The following is a 14,805-nucleotide window of genomic DNA, read 5'->3' as shown; positions in this document are numbered from 1 at the left end:
GGCTCGGACCCAGGCTCGACACCATGACCTATTCTGGAGAACAGTTCTCAACACCTGGGTCTCGGCTGGGACCCATGTCTGAGATTGGGGCTCTACCTGGAGGGTGGATCGTGACCCTAAGGCCTCTACCCAGGGTCAGGCCTAGTCCCAGTGCCAAGGTCTCAGAGGTCTTCTGTCTTCTATCTTCTTTCTTCTTCAATGAAATGAGTCATCCAATTGAGAAGTGCTAGAGTTAATTATCTGCACCGCTTCCTCCCCAGTAGAAGGTGCCATTTTGATGTATGGCAGCCTAGTTATTTATTTATTTTATTTAAAACTTTTCTATACCATCATTTAGTAGAGCACCATCAAAACGGTTTACAGTTACGCACAAATATGTTTGGTTTGGTTTCTAAATTATCCAAAAGGTGCCAGTATTATACGGTTACATAGTTCAATAATATACTCTAAATGGGGAATGGGTGTGGTTACCATTTATGATTGTTGACGTAATCATATGTTTATACTGTCTTTCTAATATAATACTTAAATATGAGAAAAATAATAAAAAATAAGCAACTCTGCATTTTTACTGGTGACTTTCAGCTGTTTTTGTGTTGTTATTCAGCTACCTCACTGTGAAATGCTTTTATGAAGAGCCATGTTTTTAAGCCTTTTTTGAAGAGCTTTAATTCTTTCATTAGTCTTAATTCCAGGGGTAATGTGTTCCATAATAAAGGTCCTGCCAATGATAGTGCTCTCTCTCTGACTTGGGTCAACTTTGCTGTTTTGACTGAGGGTATGGTTAGTAGAGCTCTATTGGCCGATCTGAGACTTCTTTGAGGGACATGTAATCGTAGTGCGGTGTTTAGCTAGTCAGCATGTTCGTCATTTATTAGTTTATGCACTGTGCATAGTGTTTTAAATTGTACTCTTTGTTCTATTGGGAGCCAGTGTAAATCTGCAAGTGTCTGGGTGATATGATCTCTTCTGCCTTTACCAGTAAGTATTCTGGCAGCCAAGTTCTGTAGTATTTGCAGTGGTTTGATAGTACTATATGGCAATCCTAGGAAAAGTGTGTTACAGTAGTCCGTGCTGGCAAATATTAATGTTTGTAGTATTGTACGAAAGTGTTCCTGATTTAATAAGGGTTTTAGCCTTCTAAGGACCATTAGTTTGGCGTAGCCTTCTCTTGCTTTTATTGATATGTGTTCTTTAAGACTCAGTTCTGTGTCTATAATTACTCCTAGGTTTCTAGCTTTATCAGTTAGCTCAACTGATTTGCCATTTTTAAGTCGGATGGGATTTTGAATTCTTTCAATGTTTTTTCATTCAAGATGTATAAATTCTGTTTTTTCAATGTTGATTACTAGTTCCATTTGGTTTAATAGTTGTTTTATTATGTCTAGGTATAACATTGCAAAATGCTGCTGTACATCAAAATAGCTCACTCCACTGAGAGGAAGTGCAAGGGTTAAATAACTCTGGGGCCTGCCAAGGAGATGGCATCATTTCATTGAAGAAGAAAGAAGACAGAAGACCTCCAAGGCCTGTGTGCTGAGCCTGGGTATGACTCTTGACTGAGGGCTAGGCGTTGGGACCTGGCCTTTGGGTTGGTTTCCGATGTCGGGCCTGAGTTTGAGCTAAGGCCCTGGCATTGGGACCTGGGCTTGGGCTTCAACCATGATGCTGGCTCCCCAATGGAGCAGGTAAGTTCTTTCAATTTTTGGGTTCTCAGCTGAGGCCCCAGCGTTCAGCAAGGGCCTCATCCAAGACCCCAGCATCATTCTTGGGCCTAGGCCAAGGCCTTCCTTTTGGCCTCATCCTATTCTTAGGTGAAGCCCCAGTTTGAACCCTGAGCCAATGCCCGATGGAACAATTTTTTGTTTTCTAAATGATTCACGTTTCATTTAATATTTCTTATTCAGGGGTGATTTAGCCAAGCAATCCAGCTTCACTGGAAAATATAATAGTTATTCAATAGATTTTTCAAAATTTAAATTGTAGTACCTGCATGGAGTCTCTCAAGTCCCAGGTCTAAGTGAAAACTTACTCTACAAGGCACATATGTTCTCAAATAAGTTTTATTATCATTTAAATTTTTGAAAAATCTATGAATAACTATTATATTTTACTGTGATGTTGGATTGCCCAGACAAATGGCCCCTGAAGAAGAAATATCAAATGAAACACAAATCATGTCGACATTTAAAAATAAATGATGTGTGGTATCTTGCCTGATGCTGCATACACCCTCTGAGGAAGCCTTGTTCGGCAAGCATAAGGCCTTTGTCGGGGTTTCTATGTTCGGGGCTTTAATACTCAGCGATTGATTTCTGCTTCTACCAACATTTAATTCCCTCTGAGGCTGTACAAAAGTCTATTGGGCTACAAAATACAAAAAACATATCTACAGTACTATTCTTTACAATACCATTTTGTATAATGTCATATTTATTCCTTTGTGTGTCACAATTTAGAATCTTTTGTATAATACGTTTTGTACATTAAATCTATTCTGTGCGCTATTAGCTTGTCTTTCTGAATTTGGTTTAGTGTTATTTTGTTTCTTTTTCATAATATATTTAATGACAAATTATAAATAAAATATTTTTCAATTAATATTTTCATTTGTGTTCTGTACTAAATGTATTTTTCCATATATATATATATATATATATATAGAGAGAGAGAGAGAGAGAGAGAGAGAGAGAGAGAGAGAGAGATAATTGTTTGGTTCTTTTGAGCAGTCTACAATAACTGAGCATAGAGAATCAAACAAGCTGGAATGTAGTCCCTCCTGGAAGGGTTGATGTATCCCTCAAGTTGAGACAATTCAGACCTCAGACTCCACTAACTCTGTAAACTACTTGGTACATACCATCAAGCAGAGACAATTAAGAAAGCACCCTCATTTTATTACAGAGGGCTCCTTACAAGAGAATATAAAGCACCATTTTTAACCATTTTCCTGTGTAATTATTACAGCACAAGTAAAGAAAGCTATTAAATTCACAGAACTTAATAGAAGCTGTGTGTCCTCTCTTTCACTGAACAAAAAACTCACAGTATAAACATTATTCTATGAGTTTAATCATTTGAACATTGTTTCTCTGACGTTATAGGAGCCAAAATGATCATCTTTTTCCTGCTTCCTCTGTTGTTTGTTGGAAGGGGTTCCTTATCATTAGTTTCTCCAATTGTTGACTATTAATTTTTCCTTCTTTTCCAGACAACATTTGAAAATATGCCAATATAAACTTAAAGTTGAATTTATGCAAGGAATTCTAATCATAAGCCTAATCACAAATATCTTGGATTGCTATTGCCCAAATTGAATCTCCAGGCTAATTACAATAATTGTAATGAACAAATTGGCTAACCCTTAGTGGACCTCCACCAATTTCAGAATCTATAGGCTATGTGACCCCCACCCCTTACAATAATTCTATCAGCTCTGGGCTATCATTTATAAGTAGGAATTGACCCAAAATGTATTAACAAAACTTACTACCTAAAGTTGTTACCCACATCTAAGATTTATATCTCCTAAAGTTAGCTGCATCAGAAGCCTGGCCAAATCAAAATCTTAAGCAAAGCATGCCACTGAACTGTCAGGATTCTCTACTAGAGATGTGCATTCAGTTTTCCTGAATCAGACAATTTCAATGAAACTTTAAAACGTTAGTGCGCTAACAGGAGTTAGCGCACATTAATGGGAATTAGCGTGCACTAAGATCCATTAGTGCATACTAACCCAAAAATTGGGGGCCCACGAAAAAAAAAAAAAGAACCACGGGGGCCTGTAAACGAAGCCCGAAATGAAAAAAGAAACCAATGCACATCTCTACTCTCTATGATGTATGTTCCCATCACTTCCTGTTGTCTATTGCAATCTTTTTGGTTTAGATTGATACTGAATGTTTTGAATGTAGTCATTATAGGCAGAGTTTAGCTTATCACCATCGGTATCTGGATCATAAGTGGTTGATGTATGGTGTTGAGCCTTTTTCATTGGTTAGGCAGGACATAGATATCTCAATTATTGGCTTTCCAAATATCTCATGAACCTTATGACAATCAGAGGCACATTTTGCAATGTCAGCAAGATGTTATCAATTGGCTAGAATTCATTTCAAATCTGATTGAATGGCAAGGACGCTGATCCCAAGTTTTTCCATAAAATAGAATCAATAAGAGCATTTGATCTCTGATAAGGTACATGTCTGCCTCCTCTTCTTTTAAATTGTATTGAATTATTCAACATTTACTTTTATATATGTGATTATTTATGTACTTTTTATGTGTACTCTTTATATGTAATTATTGATGTACTTTTATTTATTTATTAACATTTGGTGTGTAACTCTATATTTTGTTTTTGTGTGCATATTTTTATATATATTTGTATATTTATTTTGTTATCCCTTGTGTGTTTTAAAATATTCATTATTTTATACATACACTTACTTATTGGGGGTCATTTTCAAAGGAGTTACGCATGTAAATGTGACATACTATCGTAGCAATTTTCAAAAGCTATTTACTCGAGTAAAGTGCACTTACTTGAGTAAATCCTATGGACAATTCAATTGTTGCGGTCCCGGGTCGGCCCCGGCCGCAGCGCCTACCTCCACGGGTTCTCGGGCCCTCTTCTTCCTCCTCGGGCCTCCGGGGGCCCGTGCCGCCGCTCTCCCGGCGCCCGCGCACTGCACCCGGGCCTGCCCCCGCCTCTGCCCCCATCCTCCCGCTCCGTCGGAGCAGCCGGCGGCTCGCCACGGCAGGCTCCGCCCCCTAGACGCGCGTGCGCGTCTTGGCTCATAATTTAAAGGGCCAGGCGCGGGAGAACCTGCTTCCGCCCTCGGGTGACGTCAGACGCTGCAAGGCTATTTAAGCCCTGCAGGCCCTCTCCTCAGGGCCTTGCAACGAGGTTCCCAGGTGCTTCGTGTGTCCTGTTCCCAGTTGCTGCGTTCCTGCTTTCCTGCTTCATCTCCTGATTCCCTGGCTTCAGACTTCGGATTGGCTTACGGTGATTCTATGGCGCCTGACTCGGACTGGCTGACGACGTTCCTCTGGTATTCGACCCTGGCCTGGTGAGCAACGACCCTTCTCCAAGGACCCACCTAAGTCCCAGCGGCCGGGTCCCTACGGGCTCCTCCTTGGGGGGACACCGGCTTCCAGGGTGAATCTCCTAAGTCCCAGCGGCCGGACTCTTACGAGCTCCTCTCGGGGGAGTACCGGCTTCCAGGGCGAAGATCCTATTCCACCAGGTCAGCCTCATCGCCTCTTCAGTCGTCTCCGGAGCCCTTGGTCGCATAGGGCTCTCTACGCCTCTCTTCCAGCTATCCGCGAGTCTGTTTCATCCGCCTCCCAGTCGGGACCGCTGCTGGGTATCCTCTCAGTACTCCACCTTCTGGCTCCGATCGGCTCAAGGGTCCATGAATCCAACATCAATGGCATATATTGTAGCAATTTTGAAAAGCCCACTTACTTGAGTAAAGTGTATTTACTCGAGCAAAAACCAGTTTTGCTCGAGTAAATGCTTTTTAAAATCTACCCCTAGGTATTTATTTTTATATGTATATTGATTTGTGAAATGTCCTATCTCTTATTTATTTTTTGTTTTATTTATACCTTTCAGCCTCTGATGCAGCCAATAAGTGAAACTCAGCCAGAGTTGGGCGTTTTTAACTATTGCTATTTTGTGCGAATAAAACAAATCTGATCTAAGGTGATAGATCTGTCCTGTTTCTATTACGCCTTATGAACACTGGGACATTTTTTGGAGACCAATGATTAAATATAAGGCAGAAGAACATGTAAATGTTTGTATGCATTTTCCTTATGACGCCTAGTATGAAGGTCTAACATATAATTATCATTATTTCTTTACAGTTGAGGAGGATTATTTTTGATATATCATTCAGTGCTATATACTCTATCTCTCCCATTTTACTTTTTAAACTTCCAGCATTAGCATACAAACATTTCAAAATGTGGGGGGGTTTTGTATTAACATTCTGCTTTTTAGGTGACAGGGATAAAATGGAATCTTTTAGTTCAGGTAATTCTTTACTTAAAGGCACATGGACTACTTCTTTTATTATTGCAACTTCTCTTTTGGGATGCCCTAAATCTAATGTTTCATTAGTATCCTTCAAAGATACCTCTCTCTGAAACTTGCACTGCTGAGTGACAGTCGGCTTTCCCTTTGATTTAGTGTAAAAGCTGCTCTATCTCCTTTTTAAAAGTTAACACCAGCAGCCTAGATGCACTCTGGTTAACATGGAGCCCATCTCTTAAGAAAAGACTCCCCTTCCCCAAAATGTTCCTCAGTTCCTTTCAAAACAGAATTCCTCTTCCTTGTGCAAACTGTTACACTATGGGGTAGATTTTATAAATTTGCGCACATGCGTACTTTTGTTCGCGCACCAGGCATGAACAAGAGTACACGGGATTTCAATAGATACGCGCGTAGCCATTAAAATCTGGGATCGGTATGCTCAAGGCTGCCCAAAATCGGCAGCCTGCGCACACCGAGCCGCGCAACCTGCCTCCGTTCCTTCCGAGGCCGCTCTGAAATCAGAGCGGCCTCGGAGGGAACTTTCCTTCCATCTCCCTGCACCTTCCCCTCCCTTCCCCTACCTAACCCCCCCCCCCCCCCAGCTCTATCTAACCCCCCTACCTTTGTTGAACAAGTTACGCCTCCTCGATGCAGGTGTAACTTTGGCCGCGCACCATGTTCCGGTCCAGGGGCTGGTCCGGAGGCCGCGGCCATGCCCCTGGAATGCCCCCAGATGATGTGCCGGTCGTGACACGTCCTCCAACATGCCCCCCCAGGAAAGCCCTGGGACTTACGCGCGTCCCGGGGTGTTGCGCGCGCCGGAAGCCTATGCAAGATAGGCTTGGCGCGTGCGTAGGGGGGGTTTCGGGTAGGTTTTCGGGGGTTACGCGCGTAACGTACACGCGTAAGTCTCTGAAGATCTACCCCTATGTGTGTTGAAGACTTTTGTCATGGCCGTTAGGTGATATGAGTATTGTAGTCGTGAACAGTGGCAGCAAAGGAATTGATGTTACAACACAGTGGTATGATTTAACATTCAATATATTTAAATTTTATTTAGTCAGCTGTCAATAGAATAGACAAATTATATGTTTACAAATGTCAATTATTTATGTTAACTACTTTTATTAATTACACATACACACACACATATATATATATATATATATATATATATATATATATATATATAAACCTTCAAACAGCAACCATTTTATCAAAAATACTTTCAGATTACCACTAATAACAATTATCTTCTATATTATTTCTATACTGTTCCTATAGAAAAATGCTTATGTTGTTACTATAGGATATTATACTCCTATTCCATTTGAGTTATTTATTTTCTTATTTGATATCAGTCTTTGTATTGATATTCCCTTGTAGTTCTCATTCTTTCTTTTATATTAACTTTTTAGCTCAGGCCTGGCTATTATTGTGTTTGAATTTACTTTCCTTTAGTTGCTTTCTTCTTCTTTCTGCATGATTGTTGCTGGCAAGTGAATTATTTTTTCCTTCTTATTTCCTTTAACTCAATTGTTTAAATAATTAAAATTCCTGACTAATTGTCATGTCAGTATGTTCCCTGGATGTTATATGGTACAAACTAATTGTTTCTGTTAAATAACTATCTATCAAATCAAATAATAATTATTTTGCCTTATCTTCAGTTCAAAAGAATAGCCTTGTAATTATTCAGTTTGATCATACACATTCACCATTCATTCTTGTCTGAAATATCAAATTATATAAATTTATTGAGTTGTTAAAATAAATTATTCAACTCTTTAAATAATCTTGAAACAACTTAAAATGTTCTTCCTAAATTTACTCAAATAATATTATCTAGTCTCCATTCACTCATTCACTAAACATTACAAAGCTTTTCATTTAAATTAAACTAATTTTCCTCATTTATGGCCTTACTGAGAGGAGGATGGTGAAGCATCTCCATCTCCAGCTCAAGCCAGTACTTAACTGAACAATTTTCTGTTTCTTTCTTTTAGAAGGTAGCTGTATTCTTGCACTTGCTGATGTCATCACCTTAAATAGTACTTTATATCACTTATTTAATAGGTTAATTACCTCTCATTTGTTTCACCTTTATTTTATTGTTGTTGCTACTACTATTACTTATTTTTGACACCTTATTTCACTTTTTTAATCTGTTGCCAATTTTGAATTAAGCTTAGGTGCTTTGACTTTATTAGGTGTTTCTACTCTGGCCAGTTTACCTGTATTCAGGGAAACTAATGACCCATTCATGTGGATACAGTCTCTCTAATGCATCTGATGATGAATCTGTTGCACTTATGGTGATGATGTTTTTAGCATAACTCCATGATGTCACTAATGACATATTCCGCATTAGCCTGACATATTCAGCATCAGCCTGAACTTTTGTTTTACACTAAATGGAACCCTCTAATTTAAAAAGTAATTTCAAACACTATTAAACAAATTAACAAAAAATATAAACATTTTCAAATGACTTACCTGAGTGGGCTATGTGTCACCATTAATTAAAAAAAAAAAAAAGATTGACATCAATTTGGATCTGCATGAATATGCACTAATTAGATTTTAAAAAGTATAAAAAATTAAAATTAAAAGTTACACGATAATTAAAATAAACAAAGGGAGGGTAGATGTGGCAAGGCCTGATGATTAAAACTAGAGAACTCTAGGGGTGAAAGTCTTCTTTGAGTTTAAAAATCTGACCTGAGGGAATTATTTTTGTTTGAATTGTGTACAGACATTTGTCCCATCCCTCTTTTTGCAATTTGCTATTTGTTAATGGTCAAAAGCTGGTTATCCAATAATAGAGTAAGTGAAGACGGAAGCTATTGTATTAAGCCATCAAAAGAAAATGCAAATACCCACAGAGTTTGAATTTGATGGACAAAAGATATTACTACAATCTTGCATGCAGGAACATGAGGATTTAATGGTTAGGGAACTTTCAATACATTCCCATTTTAATAAGATAATTAAAACTGGATTTTTTTAAACTTTGGAGATTGACTCCACTTTGGGAATAGAATATTTACAGACTATTTTTTTCAGGGTTAGACCTTTGTAATGCCTTATTATTAGGGCTTCCTATACGTCCATTCAAATCTTTATAGTTACTTCAAAATGCTACCATGAACATATTAACAGGGACTCCAATAAGGGGTCTAAACCAGGTAGCCATGACCATTTGTCTCTTGGGCGGGGGGGAGGGGAGATGATGGAAGCACACTCACACATTTTGAAGCATCATAGAGAGCATGTGGGTAAAATTGGCTGCAGCTTTATAACTAATAATATAACTAATTTTTTAAAAAGTTATTAACCCCTTATATACTTGTCCAAGTTATATCGACCTGTTCATTGTAAGACATTTACTTGTCAATGTTACTGTTAAAATGTAAACCGATTTGATCAGTAACTCTGTTATTGGAAAGACGGTATATAAAAATGCTAAATAAATAAATAAATAAATAAATAATAACAATATGCAATCGTAACTGTGTAACCAAGCCATAACAAAGAACAAGCTAAAACAGTGGGCCCTGGAGGACAGAGCCCACCGCAATCAAGCAAGGCCCTGTCCTCCAGGAGGTAATTATCCTGGGCATTCTTGGTCACCCTCCTCACGCAAGCAAGATGACTGCCCAATCAAAAGGGGGGTGGGGGCGGTCCGGTCTCCCGCAGCTACGGGGCCAGTGAGCCCTGACAGCACACAGCCCCCATTGCACTGAAGTATGGTGCACCACATGTTGTGCATTGCCTCCAACTCCCCCTCCTGGCTCAGGTACCTCCACCCCTGCTGCGACACGAAAACAAACACAACCAAACCCTTCTAACCGCAAATCTGACTAACAGATAAAACCCAGATTAAGGGTGTCAGGGTGGGTTTGTAGAGAAGGCAGCAGTAAGTGCAGCAGGAGCTGAAAGAGATGGAACCAGGCTGTGCTGCCCAGTTACCTCCCAATGCTGCTGCCTCTGCCCCCAGGATGGCCTTTCCACTTCAAATGGCCAAATGGGCCATCGAGGAACAACTTGGCATGCCTCTGAAATGTTCGGGATCCTCCTCGGGTGCTACCCCTTTCCCCTTGTCCCTTCCTAGCCATTGGTTTTGCAGCATTCGGTTGCTCATGCCCACACTGCTAGATGACGTTGGTACAGCGGTGACATCATCATGCAGCACTGGCACCATTTGTGCACATGCACAGTGGCAATCCTGCGAGCATGTGGCCTACTACCACCATCCACCCAGAAAAGGTCCAACCTGGCCGGTATGTGCAGCTGGTACCCCCTCCCCCAACCACTCCAGGTGCAGCACCGGGTTACTGGAGATATCCATTCACTGGCCTGGTGCAACGTCTTAACCTGGGTAACCATGATCATATGTTGCTTGGGGGAACAATGGCAGCACACATTCACACAGTTTAAAACATCATAGAGAGCAAATGTGGATAAATTGGCTACAGATTTATTAATAACAATATACAATCATTGCTGTGCGTCTAGGAAGCACAGCAATGAGTTAGTGTTGTCCATTGTAGGGCCTTTACTATTGAATCTCTTGCCTGAACAGGTTTGTTTTTTGAATGATGAGAAGGAATTTAAAGGAGCAGTTAAGACCTGGTTGTTCAAAACAGCATTTGAGATTGGCATTTAAGTTTTTTATGACTTATAGGCAAATTGCTGGATGTGAAAAATTTTTAGATTCTTTTTTAAGCTGTTCAAAGTGTTTTATTTGTATTGTATTATATTTTGATGTTATATTATGTTGTTTTATGATAGATGTGTTTTGTGTATTTTTAATATGCATGTACAATTTACATTATTATTCAATTATATATGTTCAATCAACACAAAAATTAGGGAAGGTTACAATAAACTTCACTTACTGAAGCACTTAAAATCTCTACACTACCAGAAACAATTTTGCACAGTCTCCAAACTTTACTTTTCTCTAGTCTTGATTATGGTAATGCTCTATTACTAGGCATCCCAACAAGACCTTTACAATTGTTACAAAATAAAATTGCCAGATTGTTAGCTGGCGCAAGAAAATTTGATCACATAACGCCTATATTCAGCTCACTGCACTGGCTGCTGATTAAATCAAGGATAGAGTTTAAGGTCTTGTGTTTGTTACATAAGTTTTTGAACAATGATATAACAGAGTGGCTGAATGCTATTATTCACTTGTATACACCGCAAAGAAATTTAAGATCTTCTAACCAAGGTTTCCTTGTTGTACCCTCAATATGTACAGCCCACCTTAGTGAGATCAGAGAAAGGGCTATATCAATTGCAGGACCCAAACTGTGAAACTCAATCCCTATGGAGTTAAGAACTCAAGCAGAATTCATAGTTTTCAGAAAACAATTAAAAACATGGTTATTCCAGAACGCATTCAAAGATCTCACCTAACCTTAAATCAACAACGTATATTAGCAGTTCAAATATATATGGTATGATGAAATGAAGGCATTTATTTTTCCTGTTCTTTCTTTTCTTTTTTTCCTCCATTTTTTTCTTCTTTTTAACCACTCTTGGTTTTGAGCATTGCTTTATAAATTACTTTTATTTAATTTTATAGTTAAGCTTTTGTTCTATGATTAACTTTATAATCACTGAAAAGTTTTACTATCACTTTTGTATTTGAATTGAAATTCTCTTTAAGTTTATTTTATTTCTTTTTTTTTAACTGTATATCAACTTTGTGAACCATCATGATTGACTATTAGAATGATGGTATATCAAAGTTTTAAAATAAATAAATAAATTGCCCTCTATGAACTGTGGAGCTAGCGTTATATACATAATTTTAAATAAAGAAATCAATAGATCACAATCCAGTGCTAACTACCCTGACATAAAGTCTACCTCTAAGCCCATATCACAAGCGAGACACTGTTTAGTAAAATACTGCTGAACTGAAACTTCTGTAAAAAAAAACATTCTATGGCCTTGCCATAACTTATATGATGTGGGTGTCCCATAGCTATGAGCACTTCCCTTTGCCTACACTTTTCCCAGAAAATGAATTCATTCTAACTGTCTGTATGATTGTGCACATCATACCCTGGAGGATATGAACACATTAAATGAAACACATTTTATATTTTCTTCATAGATAACTCCTCTTCAGCATTTAAAGAGGAGGAAGTGGCAGAAGAGGAGGGAGATGATGGCCCCTCCTGATATTACCACAGTCAACACCATTGCTGAGGACAGCAACAGCCAGGAAGACCTGCATCCTCTCCACCATCACCTGGGGTGGACAGAGCGGTGGCAGTCTAGCCCAACCATGGCAGGATTTCAGGCCATAATCACAATAAATGCTTCTCCCCTTCCTGGTAGGGTCTGCTCCCCCTTCTGTCCCTGAATCTAGACATGTCAGGACTCAGGCTAGCCAGCCCTTGCTGTATGAGAGAACCCCAGACCCTCCCTTCACCCCTCCCACGGAGTCCCACCATCTTATGCTAACCTCTCTGTAGTTCCTCATCCTGTCTTAGTGACTTTCATGCCAGCTTCAGTGGTGGAGAAACTTATGGACACTCAATAGCACCTCATAGCAGATCTTGAGCTCATTTGCATGAGGCCATCACCACAGTAAGAAGACTCATAGCTTTATAGAACCTGGCTTCTCTAAGTCCCTGGTCCTATTTTAATGTACATAGTTGGCTCCCTAGATTATCCCACCCCATCCCATTTAAATGTATGAAAATTGTAGATTGTTTTTTTTTAAAGATATAATCATTTCACATAGTGGATAAACATTATCTCATTTTATATTTACTTTGGGTATGTATCTTTATTATTTGTTACATCCTATGGATAATTTTAAAACTATGAACTCCCTTTATGGTCATCCAATAGTCATAGCTCTCTGACTCACACAAAGCCCTGTATGTTGCTTGCCATGTAGGTTTATCCACTCATTGTCATCATCCTCTTACCTTCCCTTACATCAGCCTTTTGATTAGGTTTAGTTGTGTAAACCATGCACCCCCAAAACAGCTACCAATAAGAGAGACCTCAAATCAATAATTTAAATCTACATGTACCATTTCCCCCCCACCTAGCCCCACCCAAAAGGGCACCAAATGTGAATTCTGCCAAGCCATAAGCATGGCTTTAGTGTCTAACGTAATAATTATGGATCTCTTTAACAAATTTCACTGGGTAGGGAAATAAGTACACATGTGATGGCCCTTTATGAATTGGTATACTTTATAACAGAGAAGAGGTATCATACATGTATTCTTGTAGTAGATGCATTCACCTGAAGCAGGCTGCTGCTGAAATGTATGCTAAGTAATCACCATGTCCCACAGGCTTCAGATGTCACTGAAAATAAATGCTCTCTTTTGTATACTACTAAAAGTGAAAGCCTTAGGGGTAGTTTTTTTGCTGTATATTTCTCAGATACTTAATACAGGTATCTGGGAAATATATAGCAAAAAAGTCTACCCCTCTCCATGTTCAAACTGGCTAGTAGGACCTTGCCTTTTCCCATAAGGCTCCTTGGTTCCATCTTCCAAACTCTGCATGGAGTTTAGCATATGGATATCTTCCCCAGACTACCTTGGAATGCAGATCTGCCAGTGCAAATATTGCATTGACTTGTATTCTAATAAACAACAAGGATCATTTACTATTTGAGTACTTTCACACAAAAGCTACCAGCTGAGGGCTATTAGGGGCTCTTTGGTATTTCTCTGACCAAGACCCTTCACTTACCTCCACCACCAGTAATCCTTAAGCACTCTACACCAAACATATTCCATCCAGTCAACAGAAACTGTCTTTCACCTGAAGCTGGTTAAGACCTGTTAATATCATCTGCTGTTTCAAAGGACAAAGGAGTGGTAAGACAGAAGAAGCTACAGAAAACCATTAGCAACTCTTTGCCTGCTATATTGTAAGACACAGCCCACATAGAAATGTTTAACAGACTCGTAGGAAAAAAGGGTTGAAGTTCCAATTGGAGAAAAAAAACTTTATTGAATGAAAAAGGCCTTGCTTAAAATATAAATCATACAAAATTCTGATAATTAGGCATTCATCCATACATGCCATGCTTTCCTAACATCTTTATATACCTTGTGTAGGTAGAATAGCAAGGACAAACAGGTGTGATCCAGCTTTTTCCCACATTGCATGCTCAAGAGAGAAACATTGGATCAGATCCTAATGTCCCTGAGCAAATAGATCCAGCAATTTTCCTAAAATATTCACATTTATGCTAACAATAACAAACATTGCCAAACAGGAGCACTACTGCACACACTAAATCGCAGCAATCAACAGGGGAATGTGCAGAAAAATTCAATGTCCACACTTCTTTAGAACAAACACAAATTTTTCTATTTATTCGGCAACTCCACAGTGAGATAATGTAAATTCTGTAAAACAGCCCCATGCTAAGTGGAGGATTGCCCAGTTAGTGATACTGGCAGCGAGATGTGAGCTTGCGCTGGTATGGAAAACTGATATTATTCCCTCAGAGGCCCGTGTTCGGGAGCGATTAACCCAGCTACGGCGCTTTATGGTAGGGATTTTAAGCACCCGTAGCCGAGCACCGAGGCACGGGAATTGGTTGTAGCCGCTCGAGCGGTGGCTGGATTCAGCATCTGACACCTCCCGGTAGAAGCCAATAGACTCTTGGGAGGGGCATGAATGAATGTTTGACTAGATGATTGGGAAGGAGACTGGGGGAATCCATCAGGCCTGGTCTGTGAATGATATACCTTAGC

The sequence above is a fragment of the Rhinatrema bivittatum genome, chromosome 2, assembly GCF_901001135.1.
Source record: "Rhinatrema bivittatum chromosome 2, aRhiBiv1.1, whole genome shotgun sequence".
Lineage (NCBI taxonomy): Eukaryota > Metazoa > Chordata > Amphibia > Gymnophiona > Rhinatrematidae > Rhinatrema > Rhinatrema bivittatum.
This window is presented reverse-complemented; position numbering follows the sequence as displayed.